At 46.8% G+C, this 24,829-nt stretch overlaps 1 long non-coding RNA gene; it reads right to left on the reverse strand.

Annotated features, from left to right (window-relative positions):
• The window catches only part of LOC146174506 (uncharacterized), a 247,447-nt gene that overhangs the window by 99,155 nt on the left and 123,463 nt on the right, over positions 1–24,829 (reverse strand).

Here is a 24,829-nt window from a genome sequence, read left to right on the forward strand (position 1 = left end):
CTAGACCCCGACAACATTCGTGCCGTCAGAGATTTTCCCACTCCACGTTCACCCAGCGATGTTAGAAGCTTTATTGGCCTATGTTTTTATTTCCGACGATTCGACCCGAATTTCGCAGCGCTAGCTCGTCCTCTGACCAATCTCCTAAAGAAAGACGTTTCATTCTCCTGGGGGCCTGAACAAGTTGCAGCTTTCTCGGAACTTATTGCTGCTCTCACAACTCCACCCGTCTTGGCCCATTTCAACCCATCTGCTAATACTGAACTCCGCACCGACGCAAGTGGCCATGGCATTGGAGCTATACTTGCCCAGCGACAACACGGCCACACAAGGGTGATTGCGTATGCCAGCCGCCTCTTATCTACGTCCGAACAAAATTACTCTATCACAGAGCGAGAGTGCCTGGCACTTGTTTGGGCTATTACAAAATTCCGCCCTTATTTGTTTGGCCGGCATTTTACTGTTATAAGAGACCATCATGCCTTGTGTTGGCTTTCCTCCCTGAAAGATCCTACAGGCCGTTTGGGGCGCTGGGCGCCTCGATTACAAGAGTATACATTTTCCGTCGTGTACAAGTCCGGCCGGCTTCACCAAGATGTAGACTGCTTGTCCCGTCATCCCGTCGACCCCCCAGTCCTACCCACTCTGACGATGACGCATGTGTCTTGTCTGTGTCGGCCTTTTCCAACATTGCCGACGAACAACATTTAGATCCTTTGCTCCATTCCATTATCCTCCGTCTGACCAGCGACCAACCTGATCCATCTCTTGCCTTATATGTACTCCACGAGAACACCCTATACCGACGCAATATGCGACCAGACGGCGCAGACCTTTTGCTTTTCGTTCCTCAACATCTGCGTTCCACCATCCTTGACCAGTTTTATGATGCTCCAACAGCTGGCCACCTGGGTGTCTCTCGCACATACGACAGCCTGCGTCGACGCTTCTACTGGCCGGGGCTCTACCGCTCCGTCGAGCAATACATTGCCGCATGTGAATTGTTTCAGCGTCGAAAGAAGCTCACAATTTTGCCTTCAGGCCATTTGCAGCCGATCCCCATACCCACTGACCCGTTTTCCCGTGTAGGTGTTGACCTTCTTGGGCCCTTTCCAGTTTCCGCCTCAGGGAACAAATGGGTCGCCGTCGCCACCGATTATGCTACGCGATATGCTATTACCAGAGCCGTCCCGACCAGCTGCGCCACAGACGTCGCTGACTTCCTCCTAGAAAACATGATTCTACATCATGGTGCCCTTCGTGAACTACCAACTTACCGTGGCCGCTGCTTTCTGTCGCGAGTGGTTGACGAAATTCTCCGTTCGTGCTCCGTCCGTCACAAATTAACCACAGCCTATCACCCCCAGACCAACGGCCTCACGGAACGCCTAAACCGTACCCTCACAGAAATACTGTCCATGTATGTGTCTGACGACCGCCAGGATTTGGACGTTCATCTACCCTTTGTGACATTCGCCTACAATCCATCAGTCCATTCTACCGCTGGATATTCCCCATTTTATCTGCTATTTGGCCGACACCCGTTTCTGCCCTTCGACACCTCACTACCTGCGGCAGACGCCACCAGTACTTACGCCAGTGATGCCGTAGCCCGCGCTCATGATGCCTGCCGGATAGCTCATTCTAGGCTCTCTGCATCCCAAGACTCTCAAAAGTTCCGGTACGACAGTCGCCACCGTGATGTCCATTACACTCCTGGGTCACTCGTCTTGCTGTGGCTCCCGTGCCGTCGCGTGGGCTTGTGTGAAAACTTTTGCTCCGTTACACAGGCCCTTACCCAGTTTTGCGCCCCGTGACAGACGTCACATACGAAGTTGAATCTGTGCCTCCGAAATCCTCGTCCAGAGCGCCATCCTCTGAAATAGTGCAGGTGTCCCGCCTGAAGCCCTATTATGCACGTTCTGTTTCACAAACGTAGAACGCACCGGGACTGTGCTTTTCCCGAGGGGTGGGGGGTAGTGTTACTGAGCGGTATTCGCTGGCCGTGCTGACGAAAAAGAAGTGCGACAGACTCCCAGAGAAGAAGACGCAGACGAGTGCTGTGCTGTGCGAGTGCTGTGTTGTGATCATCCTCAGTGGTGTGGACAACTGCCGTACTGTGAATATTTCCCGTAACAATATATATATATATATATATATAGACATGGTTTGCTTGTTACTAATGGACCAGAGTTAAATTGAAACAGGATGTCACACAACCTTCCCGAATATCTATTTTATTCCAACAGTTTCGGACAATGGATCGTCCTTCTTTAAGGAAGAATTGAGAATGGAGAATAAGTCCGCACAATACGCCACTGTTAAGAGAGGGAGAAGGAATTCTCACTCTCTGTCTTTTGAGAAACAAACATTACTGGATAGAAAGGGCGAAAAGCTCATGTTGATTAATGGCTGATAATGCAACAAAGACGGAGAGAGAATGAAAAAGTGGAAAAAAATCGGAGGGGGGAAAGGGGGCGAAAAGAGAAAGCGGAGAGACGACGAATGTTACATACGCGCCGTGCTTCCACGAAGACGACACTAAAAGAAAGGCAAGTCTCCCTCGAAGGAAGCCCGAAATTGAGCAAAGGTTCAGAATAACATTAAAAAAAGAAAAAAAGACAACGCGAGCATGCATACCAGGACGGCCCGCTCCCCAGCGGTGCCTCGTTTTGTACGAAGCGTGAAACGAAGCATGAAATTAACATACCTGGGGTATCTGATAAATGATGGACACCAAGGGAACACAGAGACAAACAATTAGATATGTACATCGCTGCTGTTCAAAAGAACATCCTGGCTGCGTATACAAAATCAAAACCGAATGTAGTCCGTGACAACCTGTCACCTGAAGAGTGCAAAGCCCTCGACGCTTTGAGGCAGTGGTCCGACATCATCATCAAACCTGCGGCAAAGGCAGCGCTATTGTTGTTATGGACAAGGCCGAATATTTAACATAAGGTTTCCGGCAATTGGAAGATAAACGTTTGTAAAATAAATTGGATGGCGATCCAACAACAGATTTTGAGACCAAAATCAACAATCAATTAGAATCTTTGTTTCAAAAGCAAACGCTATCCCAGAATATGTTTAATGCAATGAAGCCCATCGAACCGGTTCCCGGGCGATTCTGCCTCCTCCCAAAAATTCACAAACCCAACCGTCCCGGCCGCCCAATTGTGTCAAGTAACAGTACACTAACCGAAAATTTTTCCGCAGTCCTTGACTTCCTCTTTAAGGACATTATACCAACTACCCCTGCCTACATTAAGGATACAATCATTTCCTCAGGGTGGTGTCCAACCTCGCAATTCTGAAAGAAAGCTTTTTAGTCACAATGGACGTAACATATCCCTGTACACGAATATCCCCCATTCAGGCGGCATACGCACGGCAGTGGATACATACCCCAGGACGCACCCCTCGGCGAACCTGGATGAGGAAACCCTCTGCACTATTCTTAGCCTGGAGCTTACTCACAATAACTTCGAATTTGAGGGAGGGCACTACCTTGAAGTTAACGGTACGGCGATGGGAACTAAGGCACCGGCCTATGCCAATATATTCATGACGGCCCTCGAGAAGCAATTCCTGGACACTCAGTCTCCGAAACTCCTACTCTATGAACGTTTTCTTGACGATTTTTTCTCATTTGGCCCCACGACGAAGTCAGCTTAACATTTATACAAAATTACAATTCATTTCATCCATCCATATCGTTCACCCACAGCTTTTCTAATACCTCTGTCACACGAGCAAATTTAATGTCATTCGTATCGAATGACATTAGCATCTAATGTCATTATTCCCGTGCTACACGAGAAAATTTAATGTCATTTGGTTCGAATGACATTCTTCATCGAATGAGTTTGGGGAACTCATTCGCATTCGATCGCGAACCGAATGTGTACTCTTGACGCCAGATACGCAGCAGAAACAAGTAACCCAACAACATATTCTGCGCACATTGAAATTTAAAAATTATATTTCTAAAGTTTTGTTTTAAAACCTGTTAATTTAGGTGTAAAATTATTAACACCGCAGGCTTTCGCGGAACGGCATTACTCTCGGTCACAGCAGTGGTCCAGTCATGGCAGCGACTCACGATCATTTTGGGCTCTGTGTTCCTTGGTAGCCGCATCTCCCCGTATGTTTATCTCGGAACTAAGTTAAAGTTTTGACTGAGCGCCTCACAGTTTGGACGCCAATCGCATGCTCTACGTGTCTCCGTGCGTCTTCGCACTGTGTATCCGCGCTCCGCCGTGTTCAGCCATATTGTTTGTTTACATTTATCGCTTTGTGGGTGACTCTATACTTGGCTTGGATTTTTATGGCTAAAGTGTTACCGCATAGTCAAAAGTAATGTTTTTCGTTTGAATTATCGTACAGAAATGTTTTGATCAGCTTTAAAATGTTACACAGGGATTTCAAACGCCTTTTATGCGCACTGATGTTCCTTAAGTGCAGCATTTTTTTACAGCTGATCGTAATTGCCACCATTTGCGAATGACATTATATTTTACCGTGTAGCACCGAAAGAAACCGAATGACATTCGATGCATCGAATGACATTCGATTCGAATGACATTAAATCTGCTCGTGTGACAGAGGTATTAATCCATAATTAACTTCTTAGATGTTACAATACAGAGAAAAGGTAACGTTACTACCCTATACCGGAAATCTACCGACCGCCAGCAGTACATACATTTCAAAAGCAGCCACCCACACCACTGTAAAACCAGCATACCATACTCACAGGCCCATATATTCCGACGGGTTTGCTCTGAGCTAGAGGATTTTCGCCACCATGCGGAGCAACTAAAAACAAATCTTCTGCAAAAGGAACACCCCCTCCACTGTTGATGACGCTATTAGGAAAGCTCGAGGCTTAGACAGAAATGAAATAATCAATTTTGAAAAATCACAGCAGAACGACAGCCCAACAAACCTCGTTCTTACACATTCCTCAAACATGCCACGGGTTAATTATATCCTACCGAAACATTTCAATATAATCCAGCAAAGCAGTCACTTGTCTTCCATTTTCAAACAGCCACCGAGAGCAGTGTATCGGCGGTCTAGAAATCTAAAAGACAAGTTAGTTAAACCTAAAACGACCGCCAATAATAACCCTAACCCCGGAAGTAAACCGTGCGGAAAACCACGCTGTAAAGTTTGCAATCATATGCAGGCGACAAATAGTGTAAAAGGCAACTTCTCTGATTTCACCTTTAAGATTAAAGAATCCTTGAACTGCGAATTAAAGAATCCTTGAACTGCGACAGTACCAGTGTGGTGTACATACTAAGCTGCGGTGTGTGCGGCATGGAATACATCGGCCAGACCGAAACACCATTCTGGTTTTGTTTCAATAACCACAAGGCCCACGTCCACACACTGCCAAATCTCCCTTTTTTTAAGCACCTGTGCCTTCCAAACAACACTTTCGGAAATATTCTGGTCATTCTCCTTCAATCAGGCTTCCAAACAAGTCGACAAAGAGAACAAAAAGGATTGTACTTCAGACACAAATTTCAGACTCTAACCCATGGAATTAATGAAACTTTAGGCAACTTTGCCTTTTTCAAAAGCATACATAACTAACAGACGAAACCGTGCGGAAAACCACGCTGTAAAGTTTGCAATCATATGCAGGCGACAAATAGTGTAAAAGGCAACTTCTCTGATTTCACCTTTAAGATTAAAGAATCCTTGAACTGCGAATTAAAGAATCCTTGAACTGCGACAGTACCAGTGTGGTGTACATACTAAGCTGCGGTGTGTGCGGCATGGAATACATCGGCCAGACCGAAACACCATTCTGGTTTTGTTTCAATAACCACAAGGCCCACGTCCACACACTGCCAAATCTCCCTTTTTTTAAGCACCTGTGCCTTCCAAACAACACTTTCGGAAATATTCTGGTCATTCTCCTTCAATCAGGCTTCCAAACAAGTCGACAAAGAGAACAAAAAGGATTGTACTTCAGACACAAATTTCAGACTCTAACCCATGGAATTAATGAAACTTTAGGCAACTTTGCCTTTTTCAAAAGCATACATAACTAACAGACGAGATATTCATCTCCTATTTGCCCACTCCTAAAAATTTTCTCCTTTTCACGCAAACTATACTGTTCGTTATTTAGCTCCTTGGCCTCCCCCCTCTGGCCAGTTTTCTATCCCGAAACAAACGCCTTCACTTAGGACACACTCACGGGAACGACTTGACGCGAACGCAAGGCTGCGGCATCCCGTTTCGGGAGAGCGCGTCTGGCCGACGGCTCTTTCGTGGCCGCGGCGGCGCGCTGCCCTGGCTGCGATCGCTGGCGCGTCGCGGGTTAAACCAACTTTGTCTACAACACATAACTCTTATCCTAACTGTTTTTTGAACACCTGCACCGCTGGGGAGCGGGCCGTCCTGGTCTGCATGCCCGCGTAGTTTTTTTTAAATGTTACTCTGAACTTTTGCTAAATTTCTGGTTTCCTTCAAGGATGACATGCCTTGCTTTTAGTGTCGTCTTCGTGAAAGCACGGCGCGTATGTAACATTCGTCGTCTCTCCGCTTTCTGTTTTCGCCCCCTCTCCACCCCCCTTTTTCCACTTTTTCTTTCTCTCTCCGTCTTTGTTGCATTTCCAGCCATTAATCAACGTGAGCTTTTCGCCCTTTCTATCCAAAAATGTTTGTTTCTCCAAAGACAGAAAGCGAGAATTCTTTCTCTCTCTCTTAACAGTGGCGTAGTGTGCGAACTTATTCTCCATTCTCAATTCCTCCTTGAAAAAGGACGGTCCACTGTCCGAAACTTATGGAATCAAATAATAATCGGGAAAGTTGTGTGACATCCTACATATATATATCAGACAATTGGAAGGGAGCTAAGGGGCTCATTATTATGAAATTTTAAAGGAGCTGACAGTCTACTAGTCCAAAGCAAACGTTGTGTTTTTTTTTTTCGTGTTTTGTTGTTGGCATTTGACAGGAAATAATCTTAAAGTGATTAACCGGATAAAAATATTAAGTGCTAAGCGGAAGGAAAAACGACGCGCCGATGATGAAAGTCGAAGCCATGACCTTCGAATGTTGCGTCTAGTGCTCTTCCAACTCAGCGAAATCCTCGGTATCCATCCTTCCGCTTGCTTGGGTATTTATGTTGACTGACCGTAACCTGGCTGGATGAATAGATGGAATATAGGAGTGTCCCCTTTGAAACGAGGTGGTAGCAGTAGCTATAATGCTGATTTTTCGTCCTATATCTTAATTATTGTTTTAAATTGGTTAACTAAACCATCATTCTATTTAATGAATTTTTGTTTCTACATTACTAACATTATGTCACTTTTCTGCTTTTAAGCAACCAATCTTCCAGTCGTCTTTTGCTAGTTTCCGCCGCCGGTTTATTCACCCGGCCACTGGTATCTCTAAACCCCGGGGCTTCAGGAATAGTGATTGCGCCTGCATCAACTTCCGGGTGGATACAATTACATTCGAGTATAATATGGCCAATTGTTTCACTGGAGTTACCACATACAGCACATGCGTAATCTTCATTGTTAAATTACTTTTTGTAGCTGCGTGTTCTAAGGCACCCAGATCTAGCTTCAAAAAGTAGGGCACTGCATCTGGAGTTATCAAAGAAAGCTTCCTTCCTGATCTGCAGTTTCCACTTTCGGTATAATTCCACACTCTGTTTCTTTTTCATCGAATTTATCCAATTTTTGCCTTCTGTGTTTTTCACCTGTTGCTTAATGCTCATTATTTCTCCGTCATTGTGACTAGCATACTTACTAGGTACTTTCCTAGTTCTTTTAAGCCATTGTGAGTCAACGCTTTTTAAGGAAAGGTATTTAAATACTTTAGCTGCCCGTCTGTTACTGTTCAATTTCCTCAGGCGTTCCTTATATAATATTTTACTCGGAGCTTCCAGTACTTTGAAAGATGCCCAGCCCATATCTCCCTGTACCGCCTCATTTGTGGTTTTGCCGTGGGCACCTAGTGCTAATCGTCCAACGGCTCTCTGATTTATATCTAATGTCGACTGTACCTCTGATTTTAGGAACAAAACAGCATTTCTGAAATAAGTCCGGGCACCATAATTCCTTTCTAAATACCCCTCAAACCCCCATACTTGTTGTATCCCCACAATGGCCTATGCTTCATTATCGCGGCATTCCTTCACCCTTTGTCCTTAAGTGATTGCTGATGCTTTCCAATGTATGCCAATCCTTCGTTTAGCCATACACCCAGATATTTATATTCTGCTACTCTGGGTATTTCATGGCCTTGTATTTCAACCTTGTCTTAATCCTTTGCATAGTTTGACATCTTCCGTACTTCTTATCCCTTCCCATATAATTTCTACTTTGTTATCCCGGCATAATTCCTTTAGGGACTCTATTATCTCATAACCGATTCCTTCTTCATTTATTATGTTCCACAGGAGTTCCCTGTTTACGTTGTCGTACGACCCGTTTATTTCCAGGAAGACCAAATACAAAGGTATATTTTCCACTCCAGATATTTCGATGCATTCGGTAAGCACGAACAGGCTATCATCTAAGCGCTTACGATTTCTTAAGCCGTTCTGAAGTCCTCCGAGTATCTTGTTACTTTCTACCCATGCTTGCGCCTCTAATTTCACCGCCTGCATGGTCAACCCTTACATACGGGTGTTATGGTAATCCGCCTGTAGGATTTTATGTGCATCCTTTCTCCTTTCCCTTTATAAATCAAATTCATCTTACTCTGCCGCCAGCTGTCCGGAATATGCTTATTCGTTATGACTGTTTCCAGAGCTTTTAACTATGTTTCCTTACTTTTTGGACCAAGTTCATTAATCAGCTTGATCGGAATTCCATCTATTCCTGTAGATGTTTTTAGGAATATTTTTTTCTGCCTTCTTCCAGTTTAGATTGCTTAGTTATAAGCTGCTTTGTATTGCGCTACCTTGTGTTGCTTCCTGATTTGCGATTACCCTATCGTCGCTCTTAAATGACTAGGCTATAACTGATGTAATGTAGTTCACTGCCTTGTCTCCCTTCAAACAATTTCCCTCGTTATTTTGAATCCGATCCTGCTTTCTTTGATTCTTCTTCCCTAGCAAGCTTATATGGTTCCAGAATTTTCTTGCTCCGCCTTTAGAGGCATCGTGTATGTCAGCCATACAGCAATCGGTGGACTGCCTTATTTTACTTTGGACGAGGGCATGAACCTCAAGTTTCTTTTGTCGACATGATTCCCATTTTTGGACGATTTCCTCCTGTGATACCTGTGCTTTCTTTGCCATTCGGTGTTTCCTTGAAGCAGCCCGTCGTTGTTCAATAGCTTCCCTGATTTCCTTATTCCACCAGCTCCGTGGCATCCTCTTTCCATTCCAGCGGTTTGCTACGTTAACCTCCTTAATTTTCTTATGAGTAGTTCTATCCGTTCATAATCCCAGTCTTCCATGGGGCTTTTCTCTATTGCTTCCTCTATGTCTACTGCTATGTGCGCTATTTGATCGTGATTTAATTTTGTGTTCGATTTTGGTCTAAGTTCCATTTCTCTTTTCATCAAGGGCCCCTGTGAGCGTTCACCAGCGCCGCCCTCGTCCCTAGAGGCGGATGTGGCACATCCAGTTATAACGTGAGCTTCACGTAGCACGTGATCATTGGAGAGGGCGGCAGATGGCGAGAACATACTTACGGTACCTTTTCAAGCTCCAGACTGCTAGAAACCAGACCCTCGCAAGCTTATAAGCAGACAATTGAAAGCGAAATGAGGGGCTCGGTATTATAAAATAAAAAAAAAAACTGACAGTCTACGAGTCCAAGGCAAGCGTTGGTGATTTATATTTCTTGTTTTTTTTTTCATATTTTGTTGTTGGTATTTGACAAGAATTAGTCTTATGGTAATGATCCGAATAAGGAATAATAAATGCAAAGCGGAAGGAAAAACAACGCTCCGATGCTGGGACGCGAACCCATGAGGTCTGAATGTCGCGTTCAGTGCTCTTCTAACTGTGCTACATCGACATTCCGAGGTCGTGGGGTCGTACGTCGTATTTCGTCGTACGTCGGGGTTGTTTTTCCCCACGGTGCAAAAAAAACTTTCATTTCTAAATAAGTCTTAACTTCTAGTGTATTGCTATGGAGCTTGCAAATTAAAGTGTTGCCTCCCCCTGGTACACCCATATTTTTTACTCGTATAAGGACTGACTTCCATGGACCTGCAAAGTACAACGATTTTTATAATGGAATCGGGAGAAAGACATCGCACAAATCAATGTAAACTTTCTTTCGCGTCACAGTATTCAAACGAAAAAACAGGCTTGCAATACACGTCATGACATGTACACTTCTTTAAGGATTCCAAATATCCTTCCTTGCATGCCAGCCGAACTAACACCTAAATTTGGTGGCACTTTGTTCAATCGAATCTTACACACAGTTCATAAAAATGGGTGCTTTGTATCACGAAAGAATATAAAAAGATTAACTACTTGGTGCAAATACAAATGCGCCAAACCAACACCCGTAAGAGACCAAAATCGAGAGTCAAGGCCAGACTGACTGTATGGTGCCCCCTTTCAGCTGTCGATTTGATGTTTGCGTGTGTGACGCAATAGGGACTTCGGCAGGTTGTATGCTTTTGATTCGGCAATCGTTGGGTGCGGTTGGGGAAAGCGTTGTGACCACTGATAGCGGCCGTTAGATTATCATATTCATCATATTAGCTGGTCTAAAGTGGCGCATTATCTATATTTACGCGCAACCGAATTCAGACAAGGGACGAAAACATTTTGGGAATATCGGCTATTACTGTGACACAGAATGTATGGTCGTTTTACTTGGTTATTGTAATTGTGTATGCACGGCCCGAGACAAGACTAGTACTAAGCCTTTCCGAGATGCGAGTACTGTCTGTTTGAGTAATATAATTGAGCAATGACATCTTGATGATGTGGGCGATTGCATCGCAAACGCTACTGGAGCGTTTTTCACTCCTTTCCAGGGAAAAGCCACGCATGTTTGGATAGGGCATACGTATCTGCCGAACTAATGCCATACTGCTATGAATCCTGCCTACAACCAGTGCCGTTTAGTGACCACTGCATTTTTATCTTTGTAATTGGTAAAATAAATGGAAAACGAAACAAATTTGTATGGTAAAACTGAAAGGGAAATGAGGGTCTCGTTATTATAGAACTCTAAAGGAGCTAACAGTCTACGAGTTCAAGGCAAACGTTGGGAATGCTTTTTTTTTTAATGTTGTTGTTGGTACTTGACAAGAATTAGTCTTATGGTGATTATCCGGATATAGAATATTAAATGCGAAGCGGAAGGAAAAACAACGCGCGGATAGTGGGAGTCGACCCCACGACATCCGAATGTCGATGTAGCTCAGTTAGAAGAGCACTGGACGCGACATTCGGACCTCATGAGTTCGAGTCCCAGCATCGGCGCGTTGTTTTTCCTTCCGATTTGCATTTATTATTCTTTATACCGATAATCACCATAAGGCTAATTCTTGTCATATACCAAAAACAAAATACGAAAAAAAATAAGAAAAATAAATCACCAACGTTTGCCTTGGATTCGTAGACTGTCAGCTCCTTTAAAATTCTATAATAACGAGCCCCTCATTTCGCTTTCAATTGTCGGCCTAATAACTTTCGATGGTCTGGGTCCTGGCAGTCTGGAGCTCGAAAAAGTATCGTAAGTTGGTTCTCGCCATCTGTCGCCCTCCCTAACGATCACGTGCTACGGGAAGATCACGGTATAAATGGATGTGCCACATCCGCCGCTAGGGACGAGAGCGGCGCTGGTGAACGCTCAAAGGTTACATCAGTCAACATAAATACCCAAGCAAGAGGAAGGTTGGACAGCCGAGGATGTCGCTCAGTTGGAAGAGCACTGGACGTGACATTTGAAGGTCGGGGTTTCGACTCCCACAATCGGAGCGTTGATTTTCCTTCTGCTTCGCACTTAATTTCCTTATCCAGATAATCACCATAAGACTAATCCCTGTCAAATACCAACAAAAAACATGAAAATACCCCACGTTTGCCTTGGACTCTAGACTGTCAGCTCCTTTAAAATCCCATAATAATGAGGCCCTTAGATCCCTTTCAGTTGCCTGATATATATATATATATATATATATATATATATATATATATATATATAGGGGCAAAGTGCAAGTGTGCACCCCAGAACCTTGCCGGTAAAAACATTTTTGGACAAAAACGGATTATTCATACCCTGGGGATCACACTGTTTGATATACAGGAAGCCAGAAACCATAGACCTTGTTTTTTACACTGCTGGGAAAGAGTATATAAGGAAGGAGTGGTGATAAAACATTTAACTAATAAATGGTTAGAGACGTGTTTGGGTTAGAGACTTCTTGACCTCCGCCCCTCACAATACTAGGCAGAGGTCCTATTCTGGGACCCATTGGCAACCAACGCAGCCCACGTCCGTTGAACCAAGGAAGCGGGAGCCTTGTAGTCTTGACAGCCGAGCAGAGCCGCCTCCCAGTCCTCCTTGGTTGGATTGGGATAGGGGAATAGATGGGTTCGATTGGCATGCCCAGACCATGTGGAAGGTGTCAGCCACTTCCCCACAGTACTGGCAAGCACCATCAAAGGATGGGTTGAAATGTTTAGGTACCGCCGGTCAAAGTACAGTATTGGTCAAAATTTTGACGAGGAGGCGCTCGCAGAGCGATCCAGTCGCTCCCTGGGGGCCGGGTAGCGCCTGTTCTCCTCGTTGTAGTAATCAGTGATGTTTTTCAATGTAATGGTCAGATTATCTGATTGGGAATAGGCTTCCAAGTACAGGGAGATAGCCCGGGGAGAGAGTGCTCCGGCGGCCTGATCGGCCTGTTCGTTTCCCCTGAGACCCTGGTGACCGGGCGCCCAAATGAGGTTATGCAGAGTTTGGTCTTTGCATCGGCAACTGTATTGAAGTATACGCCCGGCAAGCGGGGAGCCCACCCCGGTGTATAGTTCCGACAAGCCTCTTGCGAGTAGGTGATGATGTGTTTCGACATTGGAATACTGAGAGCTACAGCGATGGCAATGTCCTCCACGTGTGTTGCGCTGCAGGCTTTGAAAGTTACCCCGCTGAGTTAATATTGTTTATGGCTGCAGGCATATGCCACCCTCCGTGGTGTGGGCCGACAACGTCCACGTAATACACGTGTTGTTGGTTACCATAGTATCGCTTTAGTGCGCGCCTGGTGACGACCACCATGGTTTTATGTCCACATGTTCAACGGAAGTGGTCGGACCCGGAGGATGGTCTCCAGGATTCTCGCACTCTCACCCTTTCCTTAGTGTGGTATTCCTGTTTTTGAAGTGTAGGCGGTGCAAGAGGCGACCCGTGTATTGGTTGAGCAAGTGGGCTTCTCGAAGCTCCCGAAAGGTCTTCATCACGTCAAGTGTCAGAAGTTTCTGGTTAGATGTGCTGACCTGAATGTCGAGAGCCCACTTGATGACTTTCCGCTGGATGGCCTCCAGTTGGTCATCATCGTGTTTGTACAGGTCGACTAGAGGATTCTGCTCGTTACGAAAGCATGGACAAGCTGGAGTGCATCCTTGCTTCGTAACCTGCCTCGCTTGTAGGAGACCTGGCGGACCATACGGCTCACCTGGCCTCCCAACTTGCGAAGTTCGGCTTGGGTGGTGTCGGCCTTGTTTTGATGGTGTATGAAGAGGCTAACTACACGGATCTCTTTGACCTCCCGGATCGGTCCCGAGGGGAGAATGATGCGAAGCTTTGTTGTGTCTCGATGGCCGGGGCGTATCTGCACAAATTCAGATTTAGCTTAACCGCACTGGAGTCCGCACTAGGTCACGTAGTCATCGACTACGGTCAGCACTGCTTGCAGGAAGAACTCGATGTTGCTCAGGTTAACTTGTGTGGCCCAGCCTGTATATAATCCGCACAAAGTGCATGTAATTTCCCGGGTAAATAAGCCACTTTGGAGGGAACATGAAGCATGGCCAAATTGAAGAGGAGGGAAGATAAAACCGCTGCTTGAGGTGTTCCCCTCGAGCCGATGGTGTATGGTCCGTGCTTCGCATCTTGTATGAGTATGTAGGTTTGACGGTTTCTAAGGAATTTTCTTATGTAATTGAATATTTTTTGGCTCAGTTGGTCTGAGTGAGATGGCCGAGGATTACTTCGGGCTTCACATTGTCGAAGGCGCCTTTACGATCCAAGGCCAGGACTATCTTGTCATTATGGGGACAATCGACAGGATCTCAGATGTCGTGGTGGAGCTGAAGGAGTATATCTTGTACTGATTTTTGAGGGCGGAAACTGAACATGGTGTCCGAGACAATGTGATGTGTTTCGAGAAATTAGAAGAGTGTGTAATGCATCATTGTCCCCATTAACTTGCAGACACAAGACTTGAGAGAACGGGGACGAAGGTTCTCCACAACAATAGCTTTCCTAGCCTTCGGGATGAAGGTCACGAGGCCGACTTCCAATCGAGAGGGTGAGAAGTGTCTCCGTCCCAAATACTATTGATGTATTTGAGGAGCACGGCATAGGCTGCGTCGAGAAGATTGACCAAAAGCTTCACCGTAACCTTGTCGCTCACGGGTGCAATGCAGCGCTTCATCTTGCTTAATAAGGCATCCTGAAGTTCGTGGAGCTGCAACGGAGTGTCTAGCTCGGTGTTCTCTTTGCCTGCATATGAGTAAGCAACCGGCCGGGTGTCCTTGGTGGTGCATATGTATCGTTCACTGAATGTAGGCACTAGCTGTGTTGTTTCTGTAATGTTGTGCATGACCTTATGTAAGTGGCATTGGATATCCGTGCTTGTTAGTGTTGGATCGATGAGCGCGCGGAACGGGCGCCACGTATTGCGCCCAGACATCTGGCTAACAGCCGTGTTGCACCTGTCCACCCAGATAGTGTCAGCTAGCTGAGCAGCATATTCCGCGACTTGTGTGAATTCAAGGAGGCACTTCTTCAGGCCTCTGCTTTTTTCTGTTTTTTTTTTCATCTTTTAGTGAGGCTGCGGCGAGCCTCCCAAAGATGCAGGTAGTGATTGTCCACATCCGTTTGCGCTTCCGTGAGTTGTATCTGCTTTTTGTGTTGCTTCAGTGCAGAAATAAAGGAGTTTCGACCAGGTTTAATATCCCGACTGGATACGATGGTCTACGATAGCCAGAGAGGTGCGGAAGGTTGTCCGGTCCTCGATACAAGCTTGTGTTTGTAGGCTTTCACCGGACGAATGTATACGGTTGTGTTGGTTATACAGTGGTCACTGCCGAGAGTTTCCTCTGTGTTCAGCCAGTCGGCGTGGCGTAGGTTGGATCTAAACGTGAGACCCGAGCACGTGTGTCGTTTAATCGAATTTCCTAAATGTGTTGGGCTGGCGGGTCAGTGCAGACGGTGAGTCCGAGTGTAAAAAAAACTCCGCAAGCTTCCGCCCAAGTGTGTCCTCCCGGGAGTATCCACTGAGCTTCGTCGGAGCGTTAAATGCTCCGACAATTCACGCCACCTACATAGCCTCGGTGAAATTTCACTGAAAAAAAACGTTCGGAAGTTTGGAGGGGCAGTAAATGTTTAAAATGCAGTTGGATCAAACCACTTTAGGGCCAGTGCCCACACCATCGTGTATGCGAACGGTGGTGTTGTAAGGAGTGTGACCACCGGCGCTGTATATTGCTTGTGAACAAGTATACATGTCTGCCTGTTGGGTTCAAATATAGTATAGTTTTTTAGCTTTACGCCTGTCCCGGATTCTTCAGGGCAACCGCGGCAACGAGAAATTCATTGGTTTCAAGGTAGAGGCGGAGTTCAGCCTGCTTCTTGTTGATGAGACATCTGCTGTTCCTCTGTGTTAGTGTAAGCGGCTGTGTTGTTCTGATTCACGACGTAGAGTGTGGGGCCATGGTCAGAGACGGAAGGAGGGATCATGTTGCTGAGACTTTCCTGTCAGCTAGTGCCCGGTGCACACATACAGGAGTCATCAAAAAAGTCAGACTCATCGGGAATGACTCTGCTAAATTTTTAGGGGGCGAGTAACATCCCTCAAGGCGCATAGGCGTTGAAGGACGCGCAAAGTTTCTTGTATCCATTTTCGGGCAATGTAGGTTACGGTTTGTGTCACCTGTGCATTGACACTATCCATCTGATGCGTCAGTGTGTCATGGATAATACAGTGAAGATCAGTTAATTGTGTTTCAATAGCGGTAACCCGGGTCTCCAGAATTATAAAGCGACTCTTCATTAGATTAGGAATCACGCTGTCTGTTATGTTAGTGATTTTTACTGAGTAGTGATTTTTGCTTTCAGCGAATAAATCTCTCTGGCTATTTTTTCGTTTTGAGCTCGCGTTTAGGCTCCTGCATCTCGGCGGTGCTGGTCAGAGAGGCAGAGGGATGGAAAAGAGAGGGGAAGACCCTCGCCCATCTGCGTACGAAGTATTGTTTTCAGGCGGCCCCGCAAGTAGGAGGGCATATAGCTGGCAACTCCGCTTCTCTAGGTGGTGGCGTTGCTGCCGCTGTCTTGCCATCTGGTGGCGACCCACCGTGGCCCTACGTCTCCTGTTGGTGTTTAGTTTTGCGGGGGTCCCGACGTCGGGGGCCTTGGCTGTTGAGGTCTGATGAATTTTTCTGTGCATTCGGAGGAGCTGGTGCGGAGGAGCTGGTGAGAGTATGCACACTGGTTTGCATTCGTGGGGGCCATCCCCTCAGTTCCAGCCCCAAATTTTGACCACAAAAGCCGCACCTTTCATTCACTGGAGTGGGACAGTTGTCCTCCTTATGCCCGAACGGTAGCACGCTGGCATTGTTTTTTGAATGCCCTTACGAGAGTCATTTCTGCGCTATAGTGGACGTCCCACAAACGTGAGCACAGCTGTGTTTGAGTTTCCCAGCTTGCGCACATGGACGAGTTCTTCATCACGCCACTGCATCACGCCTTCATAGTGCACACTGTCCACTATGAACACGTAATTTTTAGACGGCTTCAACCTGAACTCGAATCTACCGCCTTTTTTGCTCACTCTCAATTCGGCTTCCGCCCACATCTTCGCACGCAAGACATCCTACTGCATCTGAAAGAGACCATCCTAAACAATACCCTCCATAAACATGCCCCACGGGCCATACTTGCACTTGATATACAAAAGGAATTTGACAACGTGAGCCATGACCACATTCTTTCTACCCTTGCCACAACTAACTGCGGGCTACGCATCTGGCGCTACGTTGAGGCATTCCTTACCAAACGCACGGCTCGTATCCCACTCGGGTACTACACCTCCCCGATCATATATTTACCCAACCGAGGCACACCGCAGGGTTCAGTCCTCTCACCCATCCTCTTTAACATGGTCCTAACTTCCTTTTTCCGGATACTCGAAACTATACCTGACCTTCAGCACGCAATATACTCAGACGACATCACATATGGACTACTAAGCGTTGCCCTGGCGAAGTTGAACATACTTTGCAACTCGCTACAGATGCCAGCCACGCATATACACAGGCTATAGGTCTTGCGTGGGCACCGTATAAATCTGAGCTCCTAGTCATCAAGCCTTCACCACGTGCCCCAACCATCACCGTACTCCTTGACAACACTCCGATTCCCAAAGTACCACGGCTCCGACTGCTGGGTCTCCCCATTCAACAGGACACTAGAGCCACCATACACAACCTGCAGGACCAAATCAACCAGATCACACATCTCATTCATCGAAAATTAAAGCCGCGATAATGGCCTCAAGGGAACCTACATTTTAAGACTCGTAGACGCCCTTATCATTAGTCGACTAGCTTAACACCTCCCCTACTACCACATCACCAAAACCCAGCTCAATAAACTTAACGTCCTATACCGCTCAGCAATTAAAGCTGCCCTCCATTTACCTCCACATACCAGTACAGTTCGGCTCCTTCAATTAGGCATTCATAACAACCATGATGCTGTTAACATTCTGCATACATTATGTCAGAAGATTTGAACAACCCTGCAGTGGCCACAGGATTGGAGGAGGTCAGTTTACATCCCCATTCCAAAGAAAGGCAGTGCCAAAGATTGTTCCAACTACCGCACGATCGCGCTTATTTCGCATGCTAGCAAGGTGATGTTGAAAATCCTCCAAGGTGGGCTGCAGCAGTATGTGGATCGGGAGTGTCCGGACGTGCAAGCTGGGTTTCGAAAGGGCAGAGGAACTAGAGACCAAATTGCCAACCTTCGCTGGATCATGGAAAAAGCTAGAGAGTTCCAGAAACCCATCTACTTCTGCTTTATTGATTATGCGAAGGCGTTTGACTGCGTAGATCACAGCAGATTGTGGCAAGCTCTCCAAGAGATAGGAGTTCCAATTCACCTCATCTGTCTCCTCAGGAACCTGTATGAAGGGCAAGAGGCCACAGTCAGAACTGGGCATGGTCTTACTGATTGGTTTCCGATTGAGAAAGGAGTGAGGCAAGGCTGCATACTGTCGCCCTGCCTATTTAACCTATATGCAGAGTGCATCATGAGGAAGGCCGGTCTGGACGTGTCTTCAGCTGGAGTGAAGACTGCTGGAAAGCGTATAAACAACCTTAGATATGTGGATGATACCACTTTAATGGCAGAAAGTGAAGTGGAACTCAAGAGACTTCTGATGGGCGTAGAAGAAGAGAGTGAGAAGTTTGGGCTTAAACTGAACATAAAAAAGACAAAGATCATGGCGTCTTGCCCTATCAAGTCCTGGAGCATCACGGGACAAGAAGTGGAAGCTGTGACAGATTTTCTCTTCTTGGGCTCCAAGATTACCTCTAAAGGAGACTGCAGCCAAGAAATTAGGAGACGCCTGCTTCTGGGAAAGAAAGCAATGGTTAGCCTTGACCGCCTAGTAAACAGCAGAGACATTAGTCTGCCAACCAAGATCTGTATAACTCGTGCTATGGTCTTTCCAGTTGTGATGTATGGATGTGAAAAAGGCTGACCGTCAAAGAATTGACGCGTTTGAATTGTGGTGCTGGAGAAGACTCTTGAGAGTTCCTTAGACGGCCAGAAGATCAAATCAGTCGATATTGTCGACCATAAACCCTGACTGCTCATTGGAGGGTCAAATTCTAAAGCTAAAGCTCAGCTACTTTGGTCATCTTATGAGAAGAGAGGAGTCGCTGGAAAAAGATTTCATGTTGGGAAAGGTTGAGGGTCACCGGAGGTGGGGTAGGCAGCGAACGCGATGGTTAAATGGCATCCTCGAGGCACTGCAGATGAAGTTATGTGATGTTAATAAGATAGTGAGAGACCGGAAAGCGTGGCGTGACATGTTCCATAGGGTCACGAAGAGTTGGACACGACTGAACGACTGAACTGAACTGAACAATGTTGAGGAAATCATAGAGGCGGACCTCTCCAGCCAACAACGTCGACTCAGCACAACATCTACAGGCACTCATATCTTGCGCTCAATGGGCTACAGTACCCCTGATCCCTCACCTCGCACTCATATAGCCATCCCTCCGCATGCGCGAAGCCTCCTCCAGCTCAAACCCCTCCCACGAAATATGGATGCCGAACATCACAAAGGCCGTCGCGCAGCCCGTGCCTCATAATTTTTCAAACTGTGCTCTACACCCCAGGACATCCTCTAGCCGGATACTTCACACAATCCGGACTTTCATCACACCTGCGCTGCCGTGTTCACAGACATTCGCCGCTCAACATTCAATGCCGCTTCCATCCACTGCACTAGCATCGCCGAGGCCGAATGCTAGGCCATTGCATTCGCTATTGCACACATCAGTCAGTTGCCGACTTAGCACACCACAATATGCACAAACTCCCAAACAGCATACAGATAACTCCTGCGAGGAACCCTCCCCACACTCACCTGCTAAAATATTATCTGCCCTACCTACCCCTCCCAATCCCATCACCATCACATGGGTTCCTGGGCACGAGGACATCCTCGGAAACGAGCGCGCTCATGGGTTCGCACAAGAACTAAGGCCTCCCCAAACCTTTATTATACACCCCCATCGAACCTCTTGACTACAATACGATTGGTCACTACTATAGTCGTTACCGTGCCACGTACCCGCCACCACTACACACACTTTCTCACATCGACAGACAGCACGTACTGGCGACAACTCCGGACACATTCGTTCTCATATCCTCAATTTGCCCACATATTTCACCCCATGGACATCCGACCATACTGCACCCCATGCAACGCCACCCCACCCACCCTCTACCATTACATATGGAAATGCCCACATCCCATCTGCGTTCCTCCGTCAAACTCCCCACCCCCTCCTCCTGGGAGGCTGCCCTTTCTAGCCACGCAACCTGAAGTTGAGTTTCGGCTGGTCGAGTGGGCTAAGCTAGAAGGAACAGCCAGAGGGCTCCTGGACTAAGAGGTCCTCCTGGGAGTGTTTACATATTTTTTTATTTAAATAAAGTTTTCCGTCCTCCTCCTCCTCCTGCTCACTGTGTTTGGAAGAATCGCCGTTTTCCAGATTATGCACCGTAATTACTTCGCGGCACACATAACCGGTGATCTTGAGGTGTCCGTGAAGCGGAGCGGTCCTTTGGTGCTGTTAATTTTGAAGTCCATGAGCAGCTTCTGAACTACCTCGGCGTTCTGCGTGCCACAGACGATGATGTTTTGTTCCCAAATGGAAGAAATTTTGATGGTTTTGGTGTACTGCTTACCGATGTATTGGAAAATGGCAGCGCCGACTCACCTTGCTGAAATGCTGTCTTTAGGAAGATCGTAGTGCGAGGCTTGATCACGATAACTTAGTCGTCCGGATTCATCATGACTGTTGGCTTTGGCCTCCACTTGGAAAATGTTGACGAAATCCTCTCTGGACCTTTAGAAGACGGGGCGTGAGTATCTCCCGTATCTGCATTTTTTGAAATGGTCATTGGCTTGGCCGCTCCTCGGGCGTATTGCCGGCGAAGGCGCCGGTTCACAACGACTTGAAAAAGAGCAGCTTGCACCACCGAATTGGGGGATTGGCCATCCTGTGGCTGGCTTATGGGGATAGACGACCACGACATCGCCGTGGGGTCCTAGCCGCGCTGTTCGGGCAGAGCCATGTTGCTTGGTTCACCAGCGGACGTCTCCTCGACCAGCGGCGGGGAGCAGCAGCCGTTAGGCCTTGCTCATCCGCGGCGTGGTGATGCGGAGTTTTCTCAGTGGCCGAAAATTGAGCGTACCTGGATACGATTGGTGTTTTCAAAATTTTTATGCCTTCACGGATGGAGACGCCCAGGTTTCGTAAGAGGTAGATCAAGGTTTCCGCGGTGTCAGCCGAAGATCAACGGAGCCAAGGCCCCACGCATCCGATTATTCCAGGAAGCGCCAAATGAATCTGCCCGCGGAGAACTGTGACAGATACGGCGCCTTTTGTATTCTGTAAATAAATTTGAAATGGCGCTGATTCCCGCTTGTGCTAACACCTTCTAGACATCTGGGTCTGCTTCTGTTCGCTTTGTGGTGCGGCATTCGAGGAGGAGGAAAAACTTTATTTGAAGAAGAATTCGAGGCACGCAGGCCTCCTGGGTCTCCGCACGACCCCACTCACGATATAAACGTTCATATTATGCACCTAGCGTGGTTACAACCTACATCAGACGCACACTCAGACACACAATACACGACTACACACACGAGGTAGCACACATTATCGTAGAAATTATGCCGAATGATGTTACTAAACAATCATTAATAGTCTCCAATATATACAACCCTTCTAGTAGCCCCGCATCTCGTTGCGCGAATCTAATTAGGACAATAGCAAAGGAAGCCAAGAAAACACCTTTATTAATAGCGGGGGACCTAAACTGCGCACACGCTGATTGGGGACGCAGCCGTACAAACAGCAGAGGAGAGGTTCTATCCAATCAGATAAAGCAGTCACAGCTATCCGTACATAATGATTTTGAAATGCCCACCAGACAGGGTACATTTGGTATTATGAATACCAGCCCAGATCTCACGCTCAGCAGACCCATCCCGCACCTGAAATGGGAACGAACCGGACACACATTAGGCAGCGATCATTATATCATCGCCATAACCATTGAGGGACCACAGTGCACGCCAAAGACATATAAGCATCGTTTGTTGAACTGGGAAAATTTTCGAAAACAACAACAAAACACCCCTGCTGAAGACAACATAGAATTAAGGCAATGGGTGCGACAACTACTTCAGGACCAGGAAAATAATACGCAGATCATTGATACAAACGAGGATGTGCCAACGTTAGATGCCAGAATAGCGCATTTACTTGAGGCCCACCGTAGTTTAAATAAACGGTATACCACACAGAAGCACAACCGCAAACTTAAGCAGAAGATTAATGATCTGGCCACCCAAACTGAAGACTATGAAGCGCAATTGTTTCAGCAGAATTGGACACAAATATGTGAAGGGCTAAAAGGAAATCTCACCGCAAAGCGTGCATAGCACCCACTTCGGCACCTCCTTGACCCAACCCAGAGCAAGACATATACACGAAACATAATAGCTTGACTAACACATCAACACAGAGATGACACAGATGCCCTACTAGCTACTCTAAAGCATATGCACACCACCCCGGGTCAACCACAATCCCTTCGCTCCTATGCAGGAGGACCAAGTGATATATTAGATGCTGCAATAACGACATCAGAAATACGGGCACCACTTCACAAGCTCAAGAACACAACGCCAGGCGAAGATCAGGTTTCAAATGCGGCGCTAAGAAATCTAGATGATAAGCCATTGGAGCAACTAACGGACCTCTATAACAAACACTGGGAAGAAGGCACACTCCCAGCAGAATGGACACACGGGAAAGTAATTCTCATACCAAAACCCAATAAGCCAATTTCCCCAGCAAATATGCGCCCAATATCGCTCACCTCAAACTTAGGAAAACTCTTTGAACAGGTTATACTAGCTCAGCTAACTGCATACATGGATGACGCGGACCAATACCCGCACTCAATGGTCGGTTTCAGGCCCCGTCTATCTACGCAGGACGCTATACTGCAGCTAACGTCAGCAGTGCTTGACCCACATATACCAACGCATACTAAGGCGATACTAGCAATAGATCTCAAAAAAGCGTTTGATAATGTACAACACACAGCAATCCTACAGGCACTCACGAACATTCAAACTGGTCCTAGGGTTTAAAACTACATAAGAGCCTTCCTTCAGCACAGGACAGTCACACTTCACATGGGCAATCTCCACACCTCACCGTACACGCTTGCCAACGTAGGGACGCCGCAAGGCTCCGTTCTTTCCCCGTTTCTGTTCAACATTACCCTTATCCCCCTAACCGCAGAACTACAGAAAATCCCTCACCTCGGTCACACCATATACGCCGATGACATCACACTCTGGACAACACTTGGATCAGACGGTGAAATCGAAGACATGCTACAAACAGCAGCAGACACGATAGCCAAGCTTACCGCAACAATCGGATTAGAGTGCTCCCCAGAAAAATCAGAATTACTAATCATACCCCCTAAAGGACGGACCTACCAAAGCCCCATAGAAATTCGAATTCAGGGAAGACAAGTACCACAGGTTCATACCATCCGCATTCTGGGACTATACCTGCAACAGGATGGAAAGAACGTCGACACGATTAAGCGGCTCAAAAAGGCCGTTGCAAACACCACACAAATCATAAAAAGGGTGACAGGACGCGCACATGGGCTTCGAGGGGCGGACACACTTCGAGTAGTGCACGCCTATACCCTCAGCAGAATTCTTTATGCTACACCATACCTCAAACTATCATGCAGTGCGGTCCAGCAAATAGACATTATTTCGGCAAGCAACAAAGGCAGTACTTAAATTACCGAAAAGCACTAGTAACGAGAGACTACTCGAACTTGGAGTCCATAATACAATACATGAACTTCGAGAGGCCCATTTGGAAGCGCCAAATGAAAGGCGAAGACAACTTGCATTCCATTGAACGCATCAAACTTACCAGCGTTCTATAATTATTTTATGGAAATAAAGGCGCAGTATTAGTCACTCGCGGAATCCGCTATCCTCACGGTAGAGGTGCAGTGGTGAGGCACCCGACTACTGCGCCGGAGTACCCGGGTTCGAACCCGACCTCAGCGGCTGCGTTTCGATGGAAGCGAAACGAAGAGGCTCCATGTGCTGTGCGATGTCAGCGCACGTTAAAGATCCCCAGGTGGTCGAAATAACTCCGTAGCCCTCCACTACGGCTCCTCTTTCTCGCTTTTCATTTTCACTTCCAGCTTCCTCTCTTCCCTTATGGCGCGATTGAGGCGTCCACAGAAAACAAGCGACAGTTACCGCGCCTTTCCTTCCTATAAATCAATCAATCACGGTAGAGAAGGGAACTATGATGAACGTTTCACGATCTGAGGCGTGGCGCAGTTGGTAAAGTACTCGGCTGGGAATCCTGGATGGAGGCTCGATTCCCGGTGGAGATAAGGTTTATTTATTTCTATCTTCCTCGAAAGTGTGACATCTGCTGACAGCTTCTTCTGACAATGATTATGCATTTAAAGTGGCTTTCGCCTTAGAGAGAAATAACAATTATTTGCACTCGTGAAAAGGTTGTCGAGGATCCTAGGCGCAGCTCTGTCCCAGCCATGTCCTCCCCTTTAGCCATCGACTTGAATCTCTTGGATCTGAGCAGCAGCCAGGGAGAGACGGATGACTTCACATTGCCCTTTTTTGTCCTGTTTGAGGAGTAGTGCCTTCCAGGACGCATCTGTTCTGTCAGGTTCTCCAAATCTAGGACCCTTCCATATCACGTGGATCATGTCCAATATGCGATTGCAACGTTTCCACCTGGGACCAAAACTTTCCG

The sequence above is a fragment of the Amblyomma maculatum genome, chromosome 11 (genome assembly GCF_055883805.1).
Source record: "Amblyomma maculatum isolate TAMU_Amacu chromosome 11, ASM5588380v1, whole genome shotgun sequence".
Taxonomy (NCBI): Eukaryota; Metazoa; Arthropoda; class Arachnida; order Ixodida; family Ixodidae; genus Amblyomma; species Amblyomma maculatum.